The 17,726-nt window shown below is 36.5% G+C and overlaps 1 protein-coding gene across 22 annotated transcripts in view; it reads left to right on the top strand.

Moving 5' to 3' along the window:
- GTDC1 (glycosyltransferase like domain containing 1) overlaps positions 1–17,726 on the top strand; it is a 416,031-nt gene that overhangs the window by 68,390 nt on the left and 329,915 nt on the right. For all 22 annotated transcript variants that reach the window (XR_008618456.1, XR_008618439.1, XR_008618445.1 and 19 more), the window contains one exon: positions 16,180–16,243. The gene's annotated coding sequence lies outside the window, so the exon portion shown is untranslated. The remainder of the gene's footprint in view (positions 1–16,179; positions 16,244–17,726) is intronic.

The following is a 17,726-nucleotide window of genomic DNA, read 5'->3' as shown; positions in this document are numbered from 1 at the left end:
TTTCTCATAAAACCACAAACCATGAACTTCTCTTGGAGAAAGATACTTTTTAAATGACCTGACATGTTTTAAAGAAAAGGTGGATCCTTTTGGTTTATGAGCAGGAGAGCCATTGCATTGCATTTCCATGTTAAATTGCACACACAAGATCTGGATTTTAAAAAGGAAAGAACTTCCTCAGGTAATTAAGTTTAAAATAATTTCTTATGTAATTAATTTAAAAATAATATCTTAAAAAAAAATAAAAATAATGTCTTTAATTTTTAGAGCAGTTTTAGGTTCAGAAAAATTGAGTGGAAGGTACAGAGGGTCTCCCCTCCCTAACCTCCCCCACCATCAGATCCCCACCAGAGTGGTACATTTGTTCCAATCCATAAACAAACATTGATCCATCATTATCAACAAAAGTCCTTAGTTTAAATTAAAGTTCACTCTTTTTGTGTTAGACATTCTAAAGGTTTTGACAAATGTATAATGAAACATGTATTCACCCTTGTAATATACACAATAGCTTCACTGCCCTAAAAATCCCCTGTGATTCACCTATTCATCCCTCCCTCCCTCTTTCCTGTAAATCCCCTGGCAAACCACTGATGTTTTTACTGTCTCAATAGTTTTGCCTTTTCCAGAATATCTTATAGTTGGAATCATGCAGTATGTAGCCTCTTCAAATTGGCTTCTTTCACTTAGCAATATGCATTTAAGACTACTCCATGTGTTTTCATGGCTTGATAGCTCATTTCTTTTTAGTGCTGAATAATATTCCACTGTCTGGATGTACCGTTTATCCAGTCACCTTTTGAAGGATAGCTTGGCTGTTTGCAAGTTTTGGCAATTCTGAATAAAGCTGCTGTAAACATTTGTGTGCAGGTTTCTGTGTGGGTGTAGGTACCAAGGAGCATGATTGCTGGATTGTATGGTAAGAATATGTTTAGTTTTAATTTTGTAAGAAACTGTCAAACTGTCTTCCAAAAGAGGCTGAATCATTTTGTGGTCTCACTACAAATGAAGGAGAGTTCCTGTTGCTCTACCTCCTCTTCAGTATTTCAGGTGTTGTTAGTGTTTTGGATTTTAGCCGTTCTAATAGGTGTGTATTAATTTACTATTCCCTAATGACATATGATGTTGAGCATTTTCATATGCTTATTTACCATCTGTATATCATCTTTGATGAGGTGTCTGTTCAGATCTTTTGCTCATTTTAAAATTGGGTTTTTTTAATACCATATGATATCACTTATATGTGGAATCTTAAAATATGACACAAATGAACCTATCTGTGAAACAGAAACAAAATCAGGGACAGAGAATAGACTGGTGGTTGCCAAGAGGGAGGGGTGAGGGAGAGGGTAGGAGTGGGAGTTTGGGATTAGCAGATGCAAACTGTTATATATAGAATGGATAAACAACATGGTCCTACTGTATAGTACAGGGAACTATATTTCAATATCCTGTGATAAACCATAATGGAAAAGATATGAAAAAGAATGTATATACATGTATAACTGAGCCACTTTGCTGTACAGTAGTAATGAATACAACATTGTAATTCAACTATACTTCAATAAAAATAAATTTTAAAAAATTGGGTTGTTTATTGTTGAGTTTTAAGAGTTTTTATTTTTTTTAAATTTTTGGTGTATTTTGGATGAGTCCTTTATTAGGTATGTCTTTTGCAAATATTTTTGCCCAGTCTGTGGGTTGTCTTATTTTCTTGACATGTCTTTTGCAGAGAGGAAGTTTTTAATTTTAATGAAATCCAACTTACCAGCTTCCCTCCCCCACACCGCCCCCAATTGTGCCTTTGGTGTTGTGTCTAAAAAGTCATGGCCAAACCATCTGCATTTTCTCATGTATTATCCTCTAGGTGTATTATAGTTTTGCATTTTACATTTAGGCCTGTGATCCATTTTGAGTTATTTTTTTGTGAAGGGTATAATGTCTATATCTAGATTCAAATTTTTACCTGTAGATGTCCAGTTGTTCCATCACCATCTGTAGAAAAAACTGTCCTTCATTGAATTGCCTTTGTTCCTTTGTCAAAGATCAGTTGACTATATTTGTGTTGGTCTATTTCTGGGCTTGCTTTCTTTTCTGTTCCTTTGATCTATTTGTCTGTTCTTTCACCAGTACCACACTGGCTTAATTACTGTGTAATTAATTTTAAAATAATAATTAGTAAACTATTTAAGTGTTTTTTGTTAAGATTTGTGAAACAAGTTATCTTAAACCAATTTCTTTTATTAAGTGTGAGATATGTTATTTTTTAAAATAGATACATTATTGGTAATCATTTTAGTAAAATTTATGTACAGTAGAAACACTGTCATAATGGAAAGAAATAAAATTGTAATATTTTTACTTTAAAGAAACTATACTCTTATACAGTAGCTTGTTTTATAAGTTCTGTTGGCTCTTTAATACCTATTAAAGAATTTACTTTTTCAAATATGAAATAATAGTTTAAATGTGATTATTAAAAAGTCTGGATTAATCTTCTAAAATAACACTGTCCAGCATGAGAAATCAATATAGCTGTTCTTATATTTTTTTGAAAGCTGTTGCTTTTTTAGCATTAGGAAGAAATGACATTACTTGTCTGAAGTATTTCATGGTGTAAACCCTTTAGTTTGTGAAACAAATTGAGCTAGAGCTTGCAGGATGCTGATAAATACATGGCACATTTTATTGCCTGGAGACCTATTCAGGAGAAAAAAAAACTAACCAGTAATGTAAAGTAATATGTGGTAAGGACGGTGTGGGTGGCAGTGCATTAAGCTCAGTAGTACGTTATTGTGACTGGTGACTGTAAACTAGTGATACCACTCAGCTAGTTTTTACTCATGGTATCTTTAGCCTTGTGTGTCAGAAACACAATGAATTTACAAAGAAGTCATTAGGTTATTGGGATGATTGTCAGCCATGATCAACTGCTAAGAATGTATTTTTTTATATCAATTTTATTCAGGTATAATTTACTTACAGTAAACTGTACCCATTTTAAGTGGGCAATGTGGTGAGTTTTGGCAAAAGTACACAGTTGTGTAACTATGACCACAATTATGATTTGGAATGTTTCTATCACCCCAGAAAGTTCCCTTGTGCCCCCTTTAAGTCAAACCCCCCCACCTCCAATCTCAGTGTCCAGGCAATTGCTGATCTGCTTTCTGTATTGTAGATTGGTTTGCATTTTCTAGAATTCTTAGTAGTGTGTTTTGCTAAATGCAGAAGGTATGTTCTTGAAAAATTTGATGGCAAATTGATTTTTTATAAAATGAACAATATGTTTTATTATATTAAAATTTTTGAGATGCTGAAATGAATTTCAGTTGGTATTATTCCTATTATTTTGGGTTTCAAGTTTTTCTACCTTGTCTTCTCTCTGTAATAACTTAAATCTATATTTCATGTAACTTAATATATAAAACCAACTCATGACATGTTATTTTGTAGAGCAAATTATCCTTTAGTAGTTAAATTGTTATCTCCTCATTTGCTTATTTATAAAAGTTGATAAACAATACAAGAAATAAAAATCTACAGATCCTGTTGTTGTTATTAGAATTTAATACCTTCTTTATTCCATACAGTTGTCATTCAATCGACAGTTTAACCTTGCTGTGTAAAAGGCCATTTGCCTTGTCCTTGTGCCCTACTGCTTGGACCTCTGGGGATAGGAGAGTTAGGGTGGATAAAATAGCTCTTTACTTCATAACATTCTGTTCTTTGTGGCTCCTCTTACTCATATGTGGTCTATTCTAAAGCATGCTGAAAAGTAGCAGTTGATCTCATGGAGAAAATAGCCCCACCAAGGTGAAATGTTAGAATCCTTTTATGACTTTTTATCAAATGTACTGAAACGTTTACCTCTTTTTATAGGAAAGAGTTAAGAATCCTTTGCATATTAGAATGGCTGGAGTTTTGTGGTTTTGCCCAGAAACGTTCTGTTTCTAGAATTTATGCTGCTTCATTTATTAGTCATTTTGAAACTAGTTCTAAATAAAAGCCAAACATTATGAAAAGTTTTTTAATCTTTGCTCCACCAAACATATTTAAATTTCTAGTTAATTTGGAAATCTTATACTCACATAAAGACAAATAATTCTAAACTTATTTAATGTAGTAACACTTTGGGTAACTGATGTTCTACTAACCAAATCCTTAAGTAACTGGCATTTTGAAATGATAAATGTTTATCTGTTAAGAAATCCTGAAGATCTCTGTTTAAACACTGCTTCACTGAAGTCTTCAGACAAAAAAAATGTTTCAGTAGTCAATTTGAGAGAGACAGTATATGTGGGATGGGACTAAACGGCAATGGATAAGAGCAACCAACTTGAGAACTTAATGGTGATTATCCTTCTCAAAACCAGTCAGTCAATACTCTTTTTTTTTTTTTTTTAAAGTAATGCACAGGCTATTTTTAAAATTTCCTCATTTTGGGGGATTGTCTTCAAAAGCCCAGGCATATTCCATTTAGCCTATACTGTGATGGCTTACACATAGTCCTCTCTTCAGCAGGTTAAATCAAATGGGAGAAGAGACATAAACTATTACCCGTTACAAAGCAGATTGCACCAATGTTCTAATAGTGGCATCTAATGGTACAGTGGGGAGGGAAAAAATAATTCTGGCTTGGATGTCAGGGAAGGCTTCATGAAGTGATGCTATTTATAAATAGAGTGAGGAGTTGCATTAAAATTTGTATCTTTACCCCCATTTACAAAGTTACTATTTACTTCAGAAAATTTGTAAAACCAGAGAAGCATTGAGGAAAAAAAGAAAAAAAAATTAAATTACCATTAATGTTTTCATAGGCAACCCATTACCTATGGATTACCTTTAACTATATTTTCACCTGTCATTTTTCATTTTATAATATGGACATTTCTCCATGTCATTAAGTATTTTTCTGCAACGTCATTTTAAATAACTGCATAGTCATTTATCTACTGTATAAGGCAGAGGGACTGGCAGAGGCCAGGTGACAGCAAAGTGTCCACTATCTTTAGAGAATGAGGACATCTAGGTCCACGTGAGGAGAGTGTGGGAAGCAGATGGAACAGGGTAGTTTGAGACTTGATAATGGATGCCCAAGGCCTGAAGCTTTGAATCTGTTTTGTAGGTACTCTTTCACCCAGCTACCATCAGTTGTATGAATTCTTCCTTGACTTACGGTCGGCAAAATGAATTGACCTCTGGTTTATCCTCTCGTAATACTTTGTGCATGCACCCTCATGCATGCATGTACACTCACATGTGAGCATGCACGCGCACACACACACACACACACCTGTTTAATTATCTCTGTGCCTGTCTTCCCCATTAGAATATATCTTTGTGTAAGCATGTGGCATAATTAATTAGGTCTGAGTTAAGGAAAGCACAGCAGGTCAGTTCTTAACATTCTTGGTGGTTGGGATGCCATTGAAAACTGGCTGATGGACAGGAGGAAGAATGATTTAAAGGAAGAGAGAACAGAAGGTTATTGCATTGTCCAGATCTGAAGAAATAAGTCTCTGATGTAATAGGCTACTGAGAGTGGGAGGGATATTATTTCCAACAATTACATTCTGATCATTCCCAGGGGTCTCATTCTTAATTTTGGAAATACTATGTTATTTTTATGTATTTTGTACACATTTTGCTTTAAACCTTTTTTCTCTTTTTGTTTCCTTTGAGACTAGTCTGAAACAATTTAAGCTCTTGATTTTATTAAAAATAAAAAAAACAGTGATGTTTTGGTTACACAGTTGATTAATATTAATGATGATCTGAAATACCATCTTAATTACATTTGGTTAAAGAAAAACACTAAATAGTGTTTTTGGAATAGAATTTTGGATGAAAATAATTTGTAAAAATATATTATATATGACCATTTCCTTATTCTAGCAGATTCATTGTCTAAGAATGTTAACCTTAGTATTATCAAAAAGATTCTTTAGTAGATGAAATTTGAAATATTATTAGAACGTTCCTTTATTCTTATAAAACATGACTAGTTTCTCCACAGAATTTCAATATTAAAAATAATGAATTTTCACCAAGATGAATGATTATTCAGATACTGAAGAATTAGTTAAGGACTCTCCTGGTGGCACAGTGGTTAAGACTCCGAGCTCCCAATGCAGGGGGCCTGAGTTCAATCGCAGGTCAGGGAACTAGATCCCACGTGCATGCTGCAACTCAGAGTTCGCATGCCGCAACTAAGAAGCCTGTGTGCCGCAACTAAGACCTGGTGCAACCAAATAAATAAATAAAATAAATATTTAAAAAAACGAGACTTCCCTGGTGGCGCAGGGGTAAAGAAACCACCTGCCAATGAAGGGGGCATGGGTTCGAGCCCAGTCCGGGAAGATCCCACATGCTGCGGAGCAACTAAGCCTGTGCACCACAACTACTGAGCCTGTGCGCCTAGAGCCCGTGCTCCGCAACAAGAGAAGCCCACTGCAATGAGAAGCCCACGCACCGCAACGAAGAGTAGCCCCCGCTCTCTGCAACTAGAGAAAGCCTGTGCGCAGCAATGAAGACCCAACACGGCCAAAAATAAATAAATTAAATTTTTTTAAAAGTTAAAAAAAAATTAGTTAAATGTTGTGTTTGTGTATTTGCTTATTGATTGACTGCTTAAAAGCAAGGCCAAATATTTTTATTTAAAAAGATGCACCATATAACGAATTTTTGAATAGCATACCACTGATGAATCTTTACTTTCCAAGATGCTTTTTATTGGCTAGTGCTCTGCTAAGAACAACAGGCTAATGTATTTAGAAATTTTCAGGGCTTCCCTGGTGGTGCAGTGGTTGAGAGTCCGCCTGCCGATGCAGGGGACACGGGTTCGTGCCCCCATTCGGGAAGATCCCACATGCCGCGGAGCGGCTAGGCCCGTGAGCCACGGCCACTGAATCTGTGCGTCCGGAGCCTGTGCTCCGCAACGGGAGAGGCCACAACAGTGAGAGGCCCGCGTACCAAAAAAAAAAAAAGAAATTTTCATGATGCTAATTACAATTTATTAAGCACTTAATGTATGTCAAGCTCTGGCTCGAATAGTTAAGGGACATTCTGTTATTTAAAAACACCCCCTGATGAGGTGGGTCTTATTTATTATTACATGAGGAAATTGAAGCTGAGAAAGGTTGAGTTTCTTGCCCAAGATAACACAGGTAGCAAGTAGCAGAGCAGGAGGTGTTTTTCTCTGGTTTGTGTGTCTTTTCATTATTAAGCGGTATTTCTTTTGAAGTATTATGGGAAAGACCTTAAGGAATGTTAATACTGTAAATGGCATCACCTGTGAATGGTATATATGCCTCTCCAATCAGCAGATGACTATTTTGTTTGCTAATTTCTTTTAGTGGATAACTTCTCATCTTTTTTGATCCTTCTAAAATTGCATACCCAGCACTGGCATGAATGAAAAAAAATTGGGCTACCATAAGATTATTATTTAGCTAGTTTTTTCTTTCTTATATCCTATTTAAAAAATAACAGTGTTTTCTTTGAAAAACTTTCTGTACTTATTGAGACAACATCGGTATCCTCATTTAATGTGTGTGATTGATAGATATAATTTTATATATACTTTTTAACTGTCTTATATTATTCTTTCACAAACCATGTAAAGCCTCTCCAATTGCTATTTCTTCTTAACAGTATCTTTAAGAAGGAGTCACAACATGTTTCTTCCTGAACACCCAACAGTTTAGCATTCTATCAGATGTTTTGCAGGGCTTCAGCAAGTCATTATAGTGAACGTCTTTAGGAGGCAATGAAGTAGGCAGAGCGCTGCGGCCTAGACACCTGTAGAGATCGAAACACCTGCCCTCAAGCAAAAGCTAGTAATTAGTTGCTCAGATTCCCTTGCAAACTTCCCCAGTGTTGTTGCACATGAAACACAAAGATCACAGGGATGCTGTCATGAGCTCCGCACTGTTGGAGTTGTTTATGCCCATTCAATTTTTAATGTTCCTATAAGACATTTTGATGGGAACCCTGAGCCCAAAGGGATTTGCACGCTTGATCAAACCTGTGATGAGTTAAATATAGAAGTAAAGAGAAACCTTTGGATTACATTGACTGTTAACTTTTAGGATGGTGTTAGTGGAAAACATTAACATGATCCTAGAGGCAAAGTTGTGTTTGATCAACCTTCACAATTTTTTGTTTCTTGACAGCAGATACAGCTTCAGTAAACCTAAACAAGTTCTTTAAGGCTTATAGATCCAAGTGCAGGTGGATATCTGGATGGCATCGTCTGAATGTTTTAAAAGATGATTTTATACCAACCACTTTTATCAAAATTGAACTGTTCTCGTATACCAACCTTTTAATCCTACCACTTTGTCATATACAGTTTACATTACTAAAGAATGAGATGATAGGTGATTGAATTTTAGCAAGATACAGTAGTAAGTATGAATTAGATATTTTGGGGCCAAAGAAATTTATTACTCAGAGTACTTGGAAAGTCTTTTATACCATTGTTTTAATTTTAATGCTATATATATATACTCAGTACTATGTGGGATAAAAAACTAGTGGTTTACTGGGTAGTTTTTAACTTTGGGATTCAGTTCTTTGATTATTATATTTGTGTAAGTTGTTAATAAATGGCTTCACTAAAGATCCGTTGCTGATGATTCTTAAATATATTTAGTTTAAAAAATGCTATAATTTCTAATATCATAGCAAATTTGGTTCAGATTTATTCTGAGACAAAATAACTCTAGCACCTCATCATTTAAGCATAGTATGGTGGATATACACGCTTCCTAAACTGGTTCTTAGAGACAAATGTGCGTCGTTGAGTTGTCAGAGTGGAACTAAAGAAGGTGTTATACAGCCCTGGACTATCATTGGCAGAGATGCTGGTGAATTCGGTCAGCCCATCGTGCCTCACATTTTCCTTCATTAATACATAGGTGGACTCTTCCAGTGGGTTTCTGAGTGTAGTTTCTTCATTAGTTCCTCAGGAAAAGTGAAATGAATGATGTGTTAAAAAGCTTACCTCTAGATTTTACATGTGCCTGCCTTTTTTAGCCATAGTCAGCCTCAGTGTGGATGGCACTTGGGATGCTCCACTTGTAAGCTGATGACCGTGATGCTAGCTAGCATAAACAAAGTACTTTTGCATGTTATATGCAGAATGTTTTGGCTAGTTTATACCTCATTGACTTTCAGGAATTTTGCAGAAGTCATTCCTAAGAATTAGTCTGTCTTTAGTGGCCTTTGGAATTCCTAATAACTTCATGTACATCTTGCATAAAACATTTGCAGTCTGTTTCTTACATAAATGCTCCATGTGCCCTGGGTCAGTAACTTATTTATTGTTTTATCCTTGATGCCTAACTCGATGCAATCAGTCAGTGTTGGTTGGATTAGTGAATGATTGAAAATACTGTGCAATGCATATGAATAGCCCATGGAAACACTATAATAAAGGGTGGATCATATGGAACACTTTCTGTAATAGAAATGACTTTTTTTCTGTATATTTTTTTCCAGTATAATCCTAGGTTGATTTTTTCTAGAATAAGTATCTATGATTTGACTTTACCTTTTCACTATTAGTGCATCAAAAATACTCTGTGAAAAGAGATTTTATATATTTACTAAAGTGAAATATTTCTTACTCTAAGTCTCAGTCTGGACCCATTGAGCTTACTTAGTTTTGTTTTCTACTTCTCTCTAACCATTTGTTTCTCCTGCTGTTCTGGACAGACTTTTCACCCTGTTTCAGAATAAGCTGCACTTCTTGGCATCATGCCATGGTCTCTGAGCTCCAGTCTCATGAACTCCTGAGTTTCTTCTGTTTTTAACTTACCACTTTAGAATTAAATCATATGTGTTTCTATATTTTGCAAAATGTGTGTCTACATGTAGTAATGTCATTACTATTTTTTTAAAATTTTAATCCTTTTCTTTCTGGCCTCTGGCAGTAGTCACTCGGTACATGCTAGTTAATCTCTAGCTTTGTAGTAGGAAAATAAATTTCCAGAGAAAGTGAGAAAGACAGACAAATAGACAGAGACAGATAGGAGTGAAGGAAAGAAGGAGAGAAGACGGAGGGAGGGGGAGGGAGGAAGGAAGGAAGGAAAGAAGGAAGGGAGGGAGGGAGGGAGGGAGGAAGGGAGACAGGAAGCAAGGGTAGACCGGCATATTTTGTGGAATAGGGAAAGAGCAATGATTTTGGAATTTGAAAGACTTGAGTTCAAATTTCAGTTCTGCTTCCTCGCTTTGTAATGTTCAACGGGTGTAAATGATATTAATATCTACGTGGTAAGCTTGTTGTGTTAATTAATGTATATAAAGTGCTTATTAGCACATTCTCTGCACAAAATACATGTTTACAAATCATAACTAACTCTATTATTTTGCAGGTGAGGAAAGTGAGGTTTAGAGAGCTGACCAGTGCTCATTCAGTCAGTAAATTCTGGAGAGATGATTGAAGCCCAGATTCTTCTTACTCTAAAGCAGTGTTTCTCAAACATTAGTGTACATCAGAATTTCCTGAAGGGCTCATCAGAATACAGATTGCCTGACCCCACCCTGGAGTTTCTAGTTCAGTAGGTCTGGGATGGGGCCTGGGTATTTGCATTTCCAATAAGTTTCCACGTGCAGCTGCTCTTGCCCCCATTGCTGGTCCAGGGACCACACTTTGAGACCCAGTGCCCTCTAGCAGTATTTCTCAACCATAGCTGCACATGTAAGAAATCACCTGGGAGCTTCTAAAAATTATTGATGAAACCAAAACCTTTGATCCTGTGGTTTAAGTATCAGCTTTTTTTAAAAAAAAAAGCCCTCCAGGTGATTCTGTTGTGCAGCCAGAGCAGGTAACGCCAGTCTGCCTAAAGCTAGACTCTTCGCAGTTTTCCATTAGAACTGGGTACCAAGCAAAGCACTGGCCTTGAACACCTCCTGGGTGCTCAGTGAGGCAAGGCCACTGTAGTGTGTTGTTTTTGTCCCGTGATGATTGAAAACAATTGCTCCAGCCTAGAATTCTTTTATTATTTTAACTCTTGTCATTATTTGTGTCTATTGTTTGAATTTCTCCATCCAGTTTCACCCTCCAGTGTCTTGAATATACTCATCAATCTGTATTTCATGTTAGGATTTGGCAGAAGCAACTATTAGCAATAGTTGACTTGAAGTACAAAGTAAATAAAGGAATGTGTCTAATTAAAAAATCACTTTAGCAACCTACTGTACTTTGAGAGTTCTAATTATGAGTTTGTTCTTCTCATCTCAGAAGAGATGCTGTTGGAAACCTTATGTTTTTATTTTAGGGTACCCAGTTATTGGTTAGAACAGATTATGATAGCTGGGCACCCAGGAGTATATTAAAAAATGCAGCAGATTAATTGGTAATATTTCAGTCATTTCTTCTGTTGCATGACTCAGTCAATAAATGTATACAAACCAAGGCATCCATTACTGGGTAAGAGTAGGCAAGGGTGGGAGGGAGACGCAAGAGGGAGGAGATATAGGGATATACGTTTATGTATAGCTGATTCACTTTGTTATACAGCAGAAACTAACACATCATTGTAAAGCAATTATACTCCAATAAAGATGTTAAAAAAATAGCAAAAAGAAAAAAAAAAGAGTAGGCAAAATACCACATAATTTCATTAACCTTTAAGCAATGAAATTATAAATCCCTATGCAAATGATTAAGGTTATCATTGTCTATCACCCCTTTTTGATACCTACAGACTGTTAATTCTTCTCTGTCCTGCTGAGTCTTATTAAAACTTCTGACTGATGTGCTTTTATTAAAAGGTTTAGAATTTACCAATTTAAAACACTTGCTTCACACTATCACCTCTAATTTAACTAGGCCATTAAACAGTATTTTGCAAAGGGAAAAAGTCAATAGCTGTTTCTTTAAAAAAAATAATAAATTGAAATGAATTTTAAACTCTGCTTAGAGGTGAGCAACAGCTATATAGTACTAGGTCTTTTGATAGTTGATTTGTTCCTTTAGTATGCAAATTTTACGTTTACAAAGATCTATAGCTTTTATTTAAGAAATATGCCTGGAGGCTAGATTGGTAAGCTTTAGGGAGATATCTAGTGTGGTGTGAAATAAATAGTTGTTAAAGGATCACATGAATTGGGTCCCAGAAGATGAAGAGTGGAGCTGAGACAGATTGAGAAAAACTGACCGTTATTTCATTTCATTTGGCTAAAAATACCACTAAATTAAAAATGAAGACAATAAATGATGGCAACACAAAGCAAATTAATGTGAATAAGCCTTTTTTGGGAGTAGATGTTGTGAAAAGTTCTGACCTGTTAGAAGTTTAAAGAAAAGGGCTTGGGCTTCCCAGGTGGCGCAGTGGTTGAGAATCTGCCTGCCAATGCAGGGGACACGGGTTCGAGCCCTGCTCTGGGAAGATCCCACATACCACAGAGCAACTAAGCCCATGAGCCGCAACTACTGAGCCTGTGCGTCTGGAGCCTGTGCTCCGCAACGGGAGAGGCCGTGACAGTGAGAGGCCCGCGCACCGCGATGAAGAGTGGCCCCCACTTGCTGCAACTGGAGCAAGCCCTGGCACAGAAACGAAGACCCAACACAGCCAAAAATAAATAAATAAAATAAATAAATTTAAAAAAATAAATAAATAAAAAATAAAGAAAAGGGCTTACTACATCCCTGACAGCTTTACAGCTTTGGGTGGAAGACTTTCTCTTGGCCAAGGAGGAAGGAATGGGTCACTCTGCTGCCCAGTGAAGTCTGCAGCATCACTTTTGGTCAGTGAGATGGCAGATGTCATAGAATATGCTCACATTCAAAAGAAAAGGACTCAGGGTTGCTTTCTTAGGTTGGAGACTATAGGTTAAGCAAATAATGTCGTAGATTTCTAGCTTTGGGGAAACTTTGCATCACTGATCTTTTGGAATCTCTGACAAATTTTTTTTTTTCTTAAACAACTTTTTTTTTTTAATTTAAAAAGGGTATGAAAAATATTTCTAGGTTGATAGGTTGTAGAATTCTTTTTACTTTTTTTAAAAGTGCGTCTGTCTTTTTAGATGTTTTTAAGCGATTAGGCTCTCAGAGATAGGATATTCGAACAGCATTATCTACCAATTGAAATGGCCTCTGTGTATGCATGTTTGTTGTGTATCTCTGGTGGTGGACTGTGAGGTGTGGAGGGCAGGGTTGATGATGATGTGTGAAGGTGGAAAGCTAGAGTGTTTCACTGAGGCTAAAGTCCCAACCCCTCTACCAGCAAGGACCCCTCTATGCATATATATATATAGATAGATAGATAGATAGATAGATAGATAGATAGATTTCCATACCCTTTTCCTCTTCAATATTATTTTATTTTTAATTTTGAACTTCAAGACTATTCTTAAAATTTTCTTTTGTTATTTCTGTTTTAAAAATTTTTTATTGGATTATAGTTAATTTACAATGTTGTGTTACTTTCTGCTGTACAGCACAGTGAATTCAGTTATACATATACATATATCCACTCTATTTTAGATTCTTTTCCCATATAGATCATTACGGAGTATTGAGTAGAGTTCCCTGTTTTTAAAACTTGTGAATTATCACTGTTTACTTGGTTCAAATTGAAAAAGTATAATTTCGAGGGATATAAAATCTTTCCTCCTATACCTCAGTCCCTAACACTCACATCCTTTATACACATGAACCAGTGTTATTGTTTTTTTGTGCCTCCTTCTAGACATATGTATAGATATATAATCAATACGCTGATTTATTTTTTCCCATGTTTTTATTTATATATTTACCTTGTGAGCTTTATATTTTGGAAGATTTTTTAAAAAGTGTGAAACTGCATTTAAAAATATAGGCTGTATGGCCTAATTCAGATAGGAATTATTTCTGTAAGTTTTTTTTAAACATTGAAATTCTTTTAAGAACCAATCCATCTCCCCAACATACCACATACATACACACACACACACACATACACACACACACACACAGAGCTTTGTGAAGCAGAATTACATGGAAGTCTTTGGAAATTTCCCTGGTTATGAATCAAAGCCTGACTTTTCCTCTGTGGCCTCAGTGGGCATACGCCATTTCTGAGGCCCATACAGTTTTCAGGTCCACATGGTAATGTTTTCCTATTCCTGAGAAATTCTCATTTGGATGCTTTAGGCTCAGAGCAAATGACTCTTTTGTGTCTTCTTTCATTATTTCATTCTTATGCTCTCCTCCACTCACCTAGTTTTGCTTCTAAATTTTCATCACACTTGGTTTTATTTAATTTGACTTTTTCTGGGCTTAGTTGAGTGTATAAGTTTAAGAATATTGGGAGCCATCTAAGGCTGTTTTGTTCTTTTAAATTTTACTTCTGTAGAGTCTGCAAAAAGCAGTGATGAGAGTTTGGGATCCTGGAGCCAGATTGCCTAGGTTTGAGGCCTAAGAACATGACCTTGGGTGACCTTTTTTGACAGCAGAAATTGATAAGATTTGTCTGTAGAAGCAAAAAACAAAATTCTTTTAATTGAATGGAACTTGCCAAGAATTTGGATAGAACGTGGTTCTTTATTAAATATTAAGGGTATGAAGTATTCAGTATCCTCAGCCAGGTTTTCAGGAATGCTGTTCAGTACCTGTTCTCAGTCTTCTAAAGACAGAGCATGTGTCATAAAATCCTAACTCAGTCCAGGTGTGTGTGTATTTTGATGTTCGGAAATACTGAGGTTGTGATTCTTTGTCTTCCAGGTTAGCTCTCCTGTCCTCATCTCTGAAATGAAGAGGTCTGACTAGCTGTCCCTACAGTCCCTCCCCCATCTCAATTCTCTAAGACCCTGACTAACGTTGAGGATTGGAGTGAGCATCTCTGTGATGTACTAGATAGATATAGGCCGTTCTTGCATGTCTCAGTCACATCATCTTATTTATTTGTTTTATTTCATGTATCACACATTGAAATGATGTTGTTGACATAGTGGTCTCCCATCATCCTTCCTCTCCTCCCCAAGATTAAGCTTCAGCAGGGAAAGCTTTGTTTATCTTGTTCACTGATGAATCCCCAGCACCAGAGCAATGCCAGGGAGATGCTCAGGAGGTGAATGTCTAAATACACTATTTTCTTTGAGAGAATATACTCTATAGTCATTATGTGAAGTAAGCCATCTCGAGTTTTTTTTTTTTCTCGTTCCTTGATTTATGTCTTCTCAGTGTTTGTTTATTGTTGTTGTTTTGGTGACACCTCAGCTCCAGATCCTCTCTCTAGCTGTGAATGCTTTCCCATCTTGTTCACAGTTAGTGTCTGGAAGGTTCTCCAACCTGTTTTTTTTTCTGGTGTAGGTTATTCTGACTCTGATTACTGTTTTGAATCATTATTTTAGGAGATGTGTTTGACTAATCCTGTGATTTTGTGCTATGTAAACTGTTTGGGAGCCACATTTCTTACTGCTTTGATAGCTCCTCCTTTTTGCTTGTCATATAGGATTCTTTTTGGATGAGTTGCTCTGTTAGTTCTGACCCTGTCAATATCGATATACCTAAGATTCTGACTTTAATATATACAGAACAGGAAAGTCAGAATATCCACCCATCATTCTCTTCACTGTGTATGGCGGGCAGAGAACATAGGGCTGTGTAAGTTAAGTAACAGTTTAAACTTGATGTTATGTTCTCCCAGAAAGTAGTGTTCTTAAGGTGTTTACCCCAGATCTACAAGTGTCTGTGCACCTCCATTGTTTTCCAAACCTGGATTGATTATCTATATGCATTCCAACCTGCCTTTGAGATTTTAGACTATACTCAGCAGAGGTTCCTCACAGTTTTTTGGATTATAGACCTTTGTGCAGATCTCGTAAACGATTGACCTTCTCCCCGGAGACATATACATTTACATAAACCCGCACAGTTTGCATATATCATTCAGGAGTGCATAGACTCCTGAAGGCTGTCCATGTACCACGGTGAAGGACTTCTAATCTGAATTATTATTATTTTTTTGAGTCATAATTAATTTGGGAAATCCTTGCAAAGACTGAAAAAAAGCTCTTAGTTAAGACTCAGAGTATTTCTGTTCTTAGAGGTTCTTCTCCCATCTTAGAATATCCAAGAATCAGACTACTAGATCATTTAAGTAAACTCTTGTCCAGGTCAGGATTCAGAATTCAGATTGGGCTTAATTTGAAGATACCAACCTAACTATGTCCTTTGTGATTTCACAGATATCTCTTCATTTGCCAGATCAGACATATGTAAAGAGAGATATCAGTAAATCTGGATCATCAGGTAAGCAAATGGGACTTCATTTTTATTTCTCCGTGAATTAAGTCCTCTGGCAGTATGTGGTCGTTTCCTATTATCTACTCTTTACTGCAGTGTGGGTCAGTAGATGATAAATATTTCTAAAGAGGAGGAAGCATATCCTTTCTTAAGTTTTACCAGATTACTTCCTTGGCTACTTGAGGTCAGATTTCTTTATTTTTATTTTATCTCATTATTATTTCATATATTCACACTTCAATAGTAGATAAAAATTTCCTGCTCTTCTTTTTTGTATATACTTTGGAGAGTTGTGGACAGCTCTCATATTGTTCTTTGGTTGTCAGCCAAGTTATACACATTTAGCTCCTTTAATCTTTCTTTGTAATTCACTTGGCTTGGCGGCTTTTTCTAGATTTCCCCCCATTTCATCTGCATCATTAATAAACAGAAAACATAGGCTATACCCTGGCTTCTTCTATACCTTTCATTCTTTTTGCTTCCTGCTTTTGCCTCATATTCCTTGCTGAATTAAAGCCAGCCAGACATCACTCTCTGGACCACTTTGGCAATACATGAATGCCTTGCCTACAACTATCAGTGTCCCATGCGGTAATAGCATCAGCAGTATATCCTAGAGGAAAGAAAGGAAATGCAAAAGGAGAACGTGAGGAGCAAAGTAATGTTTTTTTTTTGATTATGTGGCAGACTTACCCTTGCCGCCCAGAGCAAATCATTGTACCTGAAACCTTTATCACAGGTTTTGTTGTCCCAAAGTATTGTGCATGGGCACTAATTTAAGTAAGAGAAGCATGTATATTGTTTGGAGTTTGGCCACTGTTCTCTCTGGATTTCTTCCCCATGTTCTCCCTCCCCTTTTGCCTTTCCCATCACTGATCGTGACTTGCTGTCAGAATCTGTGGCCACGAACAAAACTGGGCAGGGGATCATTTTGTCAGAAATTAGATAGGCTTAGGCGGTAAATGCTCCATGCCTCTATGTGTAACATCTGAGGCAAGTGCTTTAGTTCTTGCTATTTCTGTAACAGCCGTTGGTCTTCTTTTAACAGCTGATTCAGTGGAGATGTGCAGGAGGAAGGGACTCGTAGACCTTTGGTGCTATTCATCCACGTTGTAGTAGCTTTCACAACTTCTTTTTCCCCTCTGATTGGCAGGGAGAAGCATACTGCTTCTAGATGATGCTGAGCTTAGTGTAAAATATGCCAGCATGGGATCTGGGCTTGTCACAGTTCATTCTTTCTTTTCATTTGGTTTGTAGAAAATGGACCTCTACCTCTACTTATCTTGTGCATTAGAGAGAAAAAGGTCATACCTCTAGGAGCTAATGGCTTATTGGTGTTTTCGGTCTCCAGATTCAGGTAGTAGATTTAGTTGAAGCTTGCAGCAGCACACACTTGGTTTTCTCATTTGTGTTAGCTTTGCTTCTAGTACAGAATTGAATAGGATAGAAGAGACGGTTTTCCTGTTTGTGTCTGTGGCAACTTCATAGA

Source organism: Physeter macrocephalus, chromosome 2, assembly GCF_002837175.3.
Source record: "Physeter macrocephalus isolate SW-GA chromosome 2, ASM283717v5, whole genome shotgun sequence".
Lineage (NCBI taxonomy): Eukaryota > Metazoa > Chordata > Mammalia > Artiodactyla > Physeteridae > Physeter > Physeter macrocephalus.
The sequence above is the reverse complement of the archived record's forward strand: the minus strand, read 5'-3'. Positions and strand labels throughout refer to the sequence as shown.